This window comes from Rhipicephalus sanguineus, unplaced genomic scaffold (assembly GCF_013339695.2).
Source record: "Rhipicephalus sanguineus isolate Rsan-2018 unplaced genomic scaffold, BIME_Rsan_1.4 Seq712, whole genome shotgun sequence".
In the NCBI taxonomy this organism is placed as follows: domain Eukaryota; kingdom Metazoa; phylum Arthropoda; class Arachnida; order Ixodida; family Ixodidae; genus Rhipicephalus; species Rhipicephalus sanguineus.
This window is the reverse complement of record NW_023615828.1, coordinates 23,866-33,006: the sequence shown is the minus strand read 5'-3', so window position 1 is coordinate 33,006 and position 9,141 is coordinate 23,866. Positions and strand designations below refer to the sequence as shown.

The following is a 9,141-nucleotide window of genomic DNA, read 5'->3' as shown; positions in this document are numbered from 1 at the left end:
GGAAATTATTTATATTGCCGTTCGAGCCAACAGTTAGCCAAAGTCGTTCGTCAGGAATTTCTGTGTAACGCAAAAACACCGTCAAATGCCACGTGTATTTCGTTAGCTTGTAAGATTTGTTTCGGACAGACGATGTGTCTTGGCGATGACGCAGACACAAATGCACTCACGCGCTCGCACACCTCACACGTTTGACTTTAAACGCAGCACATATTAACAGCGGATAAACGTGGACTTAAATGTTAGAATGGTTAACAAGTGGGCCTATACCCGACGCTCTAACTTTTACGGCACTGTTGGATGCCTCATCAGTATAAAGGAAATTTCGGCACCATGTTTCACGCTCTGTAATACCTGAAGGTAAAAACCTTCTTCTGACTTAGTAATGCACAAAGTCACACCATCACGGAGCAGCGTTCTTTGAATAGTTCACGAGCCGCAGTGTGAGAGGCACGCAATAAATTACATTAAAGTTCTCAGCCGAACGTATTGTGCCACCCCCCCCCCCCGCTGAAGATTTCTGCACCTGACTTGGTGCTACACTTCCAGCAGGAAGCGACGATGACATGTGGCGTCGTAATGTGACGTTGGTTAGCACGTGTTGAATTTTTGTGCATTCTGACTCGATGATAACGTCGTGCATGACGTCGTTAGGAACTGTCACACACTTCGATGAGGCCCCGCCGCTCTAAGAACGGCTTTGCCGCAGACTTGCAGGCTTCCACTTTACGCTTCGGGCTTTGACGCCTGAATGGCCTCGAAGTGGTGCGTTTAGAATTTTTGATTACCGGTCGACCCATGCGGGCTTGCACGTGTAGTGATCTTCGGATTGACTGACGGACTTATTGAGCAGACAGCGATATTTAGTACAGAGAACAAACACGCATTTATTTAGAACGAGAGCAAATGCAAAGAGGTAACATAATCGACAAAGAGGAAAACAAAATATGCACGAGGAAAAAAATAATGACACGAGAAAGAATGCAAGGTTTCTTTCTTTCTTTCGCATTGGCCATCGCTCATTCCTGTGGTCTTAATCCATGCTTCGAATTGGACCGTCATACACGTGGTTTAGTAGTGTTACACTTCAGTTGCTATCTGCAGCAACGAAGGTCGCTTGTTCACATGCAGGAAACGATGAAATGTTACAGCGTGAAATGAAAGGTTGCCTCGATAACCTAGATAAGATTGTCGTCTGAGAAAGGGCTGATCGCTGAGAAGCCCCCAATCGAGACATCATCCATTATGGGAAAACGGTACATACAAAAATTAGAAGCGCTTTGCACTAATGGTGCCAAGCCTGAAGCAACAGCGGAGATGGGTGGCCTTCCTCGTTCATGTTTAGTTTTGCCTTTCTTGCCAGTGCGCCGCTCTGCTTCTCAACCCAGTGCGCACAGCTGCCTACGCAGCTGTGCACATTGGGTTGACAAGCAGAAGGTGGCCAGACGAAGTGTACGCGCAGCCACGCACACACACGACCGGTATCCTTAAGTAGGCTATGCAGTGGATCGTAAGGTTATCCAGGGGCGGGAATTCTTCGCGCGTTTTAGCGCAGTGTCCTGTAGTCAAGACAAAGTTCTGGAAATGTGTTGATTAGCAATCAATTTGCTTTGCTTATCCTATAGTCCGCGGCGTTCTCTTGTGCTTGTCTCCTCGGCGCGCTTCTTCTCGCGGCACTTCCCCAGTACGCGCCGCTCGAAACTTGTTTAGTACTTTAAAACGATTCATCAAGCCACGACCACAATACGTATTTGTGCTCCTAAACTGCTGATCGGATCGCCGTGGGTCTATATATCGGAATGTGTGCACTTACGTGAAGAACGAGTGCTGCCAGTCGTCGCCAAGCCTTCTTTAATGCCGTGGGATTGCATGCGTTTTTAGGGGCGTAGCTCCTCTTAGTCTAACCTTGCCCCATGTCAGGCGTAACCGCGGCAGTATCTCCCGAACAGTATAATAGATGGCGCTGTCCCATAGAGATAGAAAAATAAATAAATAAAAATTAAAATAAAATTAAAAAATAAAAATTAAAATGAAAAAAAGTTAAAAAAATAAATAATATAAAAAAATAAAAAATAGAATTTTTTTTAAGAATGGAAAAACTGAAAAAGGAAAAATAATCAAAGCGGCGTACCGCTTTGATTACTGCTGGGTGAAACCATTGAACATTTCACAGTGTACACATGATTGCTTTGGGAGCTTCGCCCAAGCTCTTCATCATTCACCCGTGGATATGCTGCAATTTTTCGTATCGCCGCGGCTAGCTCGCAGGCTGGCTGGAAGACCGCACAGATCAAAAGAAAGCAGCGGCATAAAACTGAAACGTTAAAAAAAAAGCCAGGCCTGCGCTGAAACCGCAGCACAGTCACAGCGCAAGCTGGAAGAGCGGCATTTCTAGAGCCCGTTGTAAGCTCTCTTGGAGCTACTAATACAAGTACACTAGCATGGTACCCACTACGGCATAAATCACAATTTTTGTGAAGTTGGGGAGCACCTACTAAGCCATTATTCGTCATTCTGCGGGGAAGCGAGGCACCAGCTACACGTCTGTAAGGCATTATGTGCAGTTTGTCGACGCGATGATTGATGTCGAGAGAATTATGGCTCAGCCCTTTGCAATGGGTTGGAAGCTTTAAATGGCCCACCATTTATGCAATTTGCATTGGGTGACGCCCGGTCGCTATTTCCCTCTCCCGCAATGCTGTATAACATACGTTGACGTGGGAGAGAGGGGGGGGGGGGCGAAGAACTTTTCTGAGACCCCGAGGAAATGGATCATGCGCTTATGGGCGTCCTTGGCAACCAATACAAGTGTACTTGCGAGAAACCCACTACGCTATAAATCATTGTAATTTTTGAGAAGTAGGGAAGCAAGCACTATGCCATTTTTCGTCATTCTACGGAGAGCCGTGGTACCTGCTAAACGCATATAAGGCATTATGCGCACTTTGTTCATGCTGTGCCTGATGACGATGAAGAATTATGGCGGATCCCTTTGTAATGAGTTGGAAGCATTCAACAACCTACTCGTTGCGCAATTCGCATTGTGTGATGCCAGGTTACAGAATTCGCGTTGTGCGACGCTTGGTGCCTATTTTACTCTTGTACCACGCTACATTGCATATGTTAATCTGGTTCCTTCCCGACATGAAGCCTGTATAGGATCTTTTTGAAGAGCAGTTTCAAGCACCGGCATGGCTCAGAGGTTGAATACTGGGCTCCCACGCAGAGGGCCCAGGTTCGAACCTCGTTCCATCCTGGAAATTTTTTCTTTCGATTTTTTTTTCTTATTTCGAGCGATAGTGGTTACGGACACCGGCGGCGGCGGCGGACAACTACGGCGCAAAAAACGGCCACTGAAATGATCTCATAACAGCTTTCGCTGTAAAACTATGCAAATTACAGGCGCTTGGTTGTCGGAACAGTAACTTGACTGGCCTGATAAAGTATCTTTATTGTCACTTAAACTAATAAAAGCACGATCTGGTCTTACAGTAAAAATTCGAATGCTCACATCAACTTCTTTCAGTTCAGGACCAAAATATTTGGACGAAACTATTTCGCCAACGGTATCAGGTTGGCCCAGCGTGTTGAGTTCCGTTCATCGTTTCGAATGGCCACGGCGCCGCGCAGGCGGCGTGATTTTGGAGCCGGAGGGAGAGACGTCCTTCCACTGGGCTGTTCGCATGTAAACAAGAGTGGAGCACATGCCTAGAAAATATGGCGGGCTTCTGGTTTCACCGAGGTTTCACAGCGAATGCTGTAAAGGCCCCTCCACAGTGTTTACTTCCTCCATGATTAGGACATCATTAGCGGACAGTGCGACTCGCACTGCGATTGAGGTCCTCTTCTCGGTGTAATCCATTGTGCGGAACAAGAAAAAATGATTAAAAAAAACTACTTTCAGGGAACCTAGTTAGGCACTTTGCTAAAAGAGAGAACGCATTGCTGGAAAGTTTATTCGTTCCTCATCGGTATCGCGTTTTAGACGTATTTCAACAGTGTAATCAACGAGAAGCCGCATGATGCGGTTGTGAAACTATGGCGGTAGAAGAGGATAAGGTTTAAGTATAGCATTTTTAATGAGTGGATTCTATGACCCTGTCGATCGCTTTCCAACATAGATGCAAAGTAAGGACTGCTGCGCACTCCTCTTCCTTAATGGAGTAAATACGATTTCAGAGCATTATTCACACTTTGCACTAAACACTGACTTTGTCGCTGAGTTTTCAGCTGCCCTGAGCTGCGTAGCACTGTCAGTGTAAGGACGGCTGCATACAGCGACCGCCTAGTAAGTACATGATGAAGTACTCTAAATCATAGACCACTTCTGTGCGAAGGCACTTCTGCCAAACCCACGAAAATTTCCCGGATGTAAGGAAAGACATCGAGGCGTCGGCTGGACTCAGTGGGGTGGTATGTAGGAAGTTAATGAAAAGGCCAACATGGCATCCAGACAGCTGCCTGTCATGTTTGTGGTGACGTAGTATATATGACACGCGTGTCATGATCTATCATTAATATTAATGAGCACTAACAGACAATAACACAGGGACCGAACCTGCCCACGGCAAGTTAACTTTTCGTCCACACTTCTTTCTTCACATTTAAATTAAATTTACTACTGACAACATCCCCTATATTTTTCTTCGCGTTATTGTCCGTTAGTGCTCATTAATATTGTGTATAACAAAGAAAAACGAGCGCTTAAATTTTCCACTTCTTTCTTTCATGATCTATTATTCAGGTTCGTGGTATACTCATGTCATACCATGTCTGGTTTTACTATAGACAGAGTCAACGAAATGATGAAAGCTGCAAAACGTGAGCGGCAAGATAGATAGATAGATAGATAGATAGATAGATATAGATAGATAGATAGATAGATAGATAGATAGATAGATAGATAGATAGATAGATAGATAGATAGATAGATAGATCAGTGCGCTTTCGTTCGGTAAAAAAGTGCTTCGCAGTGAATGGTGCCCTGGAATACATTTGGAACTAGTAGAGAGAAAGGCTGCCGATGTGCGGTCGAGCCTCCTGTGAAAACATAACCCAACGTCGCTTCGCTTAAATGCTCCACCTCATGACCGGCTCTGGCATAGCTTCCTGTTTCTTGTCATCGCTCTGGAGTGTAGCTTCCGGTGTGCTCGTTGGGGACGAAAGATGAGAGAAGGTGCTCGGAGCATGCGACAGATCCCTAAAACTCCGCATATGCTTGACTGATTGCAGTAACTCCTAGATTATGCTCATTCAACAAATACTACAAAGCCATCATCACTTAAAGAAGCGGTGAGTGATGCGGGTACCTTTTATTATACACTACTAAACTTCTCGGTTATTTCCTTTACGTGAATTCCGAACGTAGAGACGGATGCCCAGTAATTGGTAATTCATGCTTGCCTAGGGGAAGGTACAGCTCTTGCGCAGCTTTTGAGTCGAAGCTGCATATATTGAGCTCGCTAGAAAAAGGTAGTTGGATGTATTGTATAATTTGATATTATATTTTTAAAGAATTTGCCGTATTTTTGATGCTAATTTCGTTGAGCAAACTGGCTTTATGGCACTAATTCAGGATAATGCAAGGAAGGAAGCTTACAGTAATACGTGGCGTTGTTTTTTTTTATTTGTATTTTTTACGCGGTTTCATTATGGGGTGTGGGATATCTGCAGGACCGGGTTGTAGGCGAGAAAAGACGGTATCGATCTAAACAACGACTCAACATCTTCAAACGCAGAGCGGCGTACTCGTCGGGCGCCTGAAGCCTGTAGTCAGCCTTAGCCCAAATATTGGCGTTGTTTTTCAATATCATACTCGCGTGCTTGATGGGATACTGTACGCAGCGACGACACCAGAGTTCTTTTCTCTTCAGTGAACTGCGTTTATCATCGTCAGCTTTGCGGAGAACAGCCATGTTCTTCCGTTTTACGGCAGCCACTGTGTTAGCAACAGGGGCGTAGCCAAGGGGGGGGTTGGGGGGTTCAAACCCCCCCGAAATTTTTCAGTTTTGCTTGCGTATATAGGCACGCACACATACAAACGCACGCACGAACATACATAAAGTATGGTTGAACCCCCCCCCCCCCCCGAAAAAAATTTCTGACTACGCCCCTGGTTAGCAAGGAGTCTTGAGAAGCGAACCGCCACGCGGTACGACGGCCGCGACGAAGATGAGTCATGGAGAAAGCACGCGATGGCAAGCGGTGGTTTCTTCTCGCTGGGCGCGGCGCTCTTCTAATGACACCGCTCACTCTCAGAATAATGATTAAGTATACACCAGAGCACGCCTGTCTCGCACCCAGGCTGCTGGCGAGCCGAGCGGATACTCTCTCATCCAGACGCCGGGCTGACCGGGGCTGCCAAGGCGCGCGCGGGCTGCACCAAGTAAACAGGGCAAGCGGCAGTTCTGAGGCATTAATGTCGAAAAAGTACCCGTTGACGCCGCTTCAGCGTGTCAGAGCTCGTGTGGGCACTACTGCGTCGTCTTCGGATGCCAAAACAAGCTGCGCAACAAGAGGATATTAGCGTTGTCTGCGACGATTACGACGTGCCACGGAAATAGTGCCGGTGCGGTGTTTTCAACTGTGATTCAAGCAAAAAAACTAGGAGTCGAGTGAAAATGCGCGAGTAAGTACACTAACAGCGGGTATTCTGCAGTGTGATGCCCACCTATTTCATTCTGCGAACCTAATTTGCGTGAAACGCAGCTGGATTGAAGGCAGGCGTGAGCTTTGTGTGGAGGTGCACTTCATACCTTTGAGCGTTTCCTTTCACGAAATCTAGTGTAAGGTAGTACTTTCAAGCACAAGCAAAGAGCATGATTTGCCACTTTCACGTAGTATTAAGCTTTTGTGCTTTTGATGGCATCCACGCCTTCGAGATTTCGTCTTCAAAAGGTAATAAATGGCACGGTGCTCCTCAACAGTTGGCCAGAATTTCGTGCTTTCATTTCAGTGTTTGATGTCCCAAATTTATTTGGACACGAGGCATCCAGCTGCACATAATACATATATTGGCACGTAAGTAAACAGTACTCGCGCCAGTGTCCTTTACGTCGCAGGCGTAGCTAACCGGCTTAACTAAGAGTAGCACAGTTTCGCTTGTAAAGCACCATCGTTACAAGAATAAAATGGCGCAGGTAGCTTCCAAAAGGGATCGCTGAAACGATACTTCAGGTTATACTCTCTGATAGCACGCTTTTGTGAGCAAGACGCATTATTGTAAGAGCGCCCGTGAAATAAAAATTACGTTCCGCGAAACTACCCGTAAAGCGTACTCTAATTATTACGCGATGCATCCTGAAATGATGAGCTTTCACAAAACTTTGAGCACAACTTGTAATATGGGGCAACAAAACATCGTTTTCACCTCTTTCGCGAGCTGCACTGCAATTACGATTCACGCGTACTACAGCGAGAACGTTTTCTTTTTTACAAATGTAACGCTTTTTTACAAATGTAACAGCGTACGTATCTGACGAGGTTGCTTCCGCAGCCCACTCAGCACGTACTGTATACATTGTGGACTTGCATGAGGAAGATGCTCTTGATGTTCCAATAAAATCAGCGAAAATGTCGAGGCTAGAAAAGACGCGAAAACCCGCTCTCCGACGGGCTGAGTTTCGGAAGTTTCACGTTTGCTCTGTGTAGCGTCTGCTGGCGTGGCAGCCCGCGCGTGTTTTTCGTCGCGTGTGCGATAGATGGCGCGACGCGCGATGCAAATATGCGATGCGCATGGAATTCGCTGTGTTCTGGTCTATAGCGTCTTTAATAAGTGGCTGTGATCGCTAGTAAGCCAGTGTGCAACTTTGCGGCATAGACCGATTGTTAGCGACAGCTGCACACAGCCCTCCCATAGTAAATGGTGCTACAAACCATTCTCTTATTCCAAAAATCTTGGAGGACGCTTGAGCTTCCCCTTCAAGAGTAGAACCCGATAGTGTAATCGGGTTCCGATAGTGTAATCGGGTTCAGATAGTGTAATCGGAACCCGAGAGTGTAATCGGGTCCCGGGTTCGATCCCCGGACCAGGACGAATTTTTCGGCAACTAAGAGGCTTTATTTCTGAGAAATCCGTATGGATTTCCTTGTGGCTTCGTGCTACAAACGGGTGGTTGTCTATTTTCCCTTTCTTAACGCTTCCGCCACCTTGCGGAATTCCGCAGAACTGATTTGCAATATGTGTCCAGTTGCTTCGAGTGTCGATGAATTCGCCCTCGCGCTGCCAATTGCTAGCTTCCTGGTTAGCTCAATTGGTAGAGCGACCGCCCGGAAAGGCGTTGGTCCCGGGTTCGATCCCCGGACCAGGACGAATTTTTCGGCAACTAAGAGGCTTTATTTGAGAAATCCGTATGGATTTTCTTGTGGCTTCGTGCTACAAACGGGTGGTTGTCTATTTTCCCTTTCTTAACCCTTCCGCCACCTTGCGGAATTCCGCAGAACTGATTTGCAATATGTGTCCAGTTGCTTCGAGTTGTCGATGAATTCGCCCTCGCGCTGCCAATTGCTAGCTTCCTGGTTAGCTCAATTGGTAGAGCGACCGCCCCGGAAAGGAGTTGGTCCCGGGTTCGATCCCCGGACCAGGACGAATTTTTCGGCAACTAAGAGGCTTTATTTCTGAGAAATCGGTATGGATTTCCTTGTGGCTTCGTGCTACAAACGGGTGGTTGTCTATTTTCCCTTTCTTAACCCTTCCGCCACCTTGCGGAATTCCGCAGAACTGATTTGCAATATGTGTCCAGTTGCTTCGAGTTGTCGATGAATTCGCCCTCGCGCTGCCAATTGCTAGCTTCCTGGTTAGCTCAATTGGTAGAGCGACCGCCCCGGAAGGAGTTGGTCCCGGGTTCGATTCCCTGACCAGGACGAATTATTCGGCGACTAAGAGGCTTTATTTCTGAGTAATCCGTATGGATTTCCTTGTGGCTTCGTGCTACAAACGGGTGGTTGTCTATTTTCCCTTTCTTAACCCTTCCGCCACCTTGCGGGATTCCGCAGAACTGATTTGCAATATGTGTCCAGTTGCTTCGAGTTGTCGATGAATTCGCCCTCGCGCTGCCAATTGCTAGCTTCCTGGTTAGCTCAATTGGTAGAGCGACCGCCCCGGAAAGGCGTTGGTCCCGGGTTCGATCCCCGGACCAGGAC

General features: G+C 46.8%; 1 non-coding gene across 1 annotated transcript; it reads left to right on the top strand.

The window, feature by feature from the left end:
* The first annotated feature begins 9,067 nt into the window (after window positions 1-9,067).
* On the top strand, window positions 9,068-9,141 carry Trnas-gga (transfer RNA serine (anticodon GGA)). Its single transcript has one exon. It is a non-coding gene; the product is annotated as a tRNA-Ser (tRNA).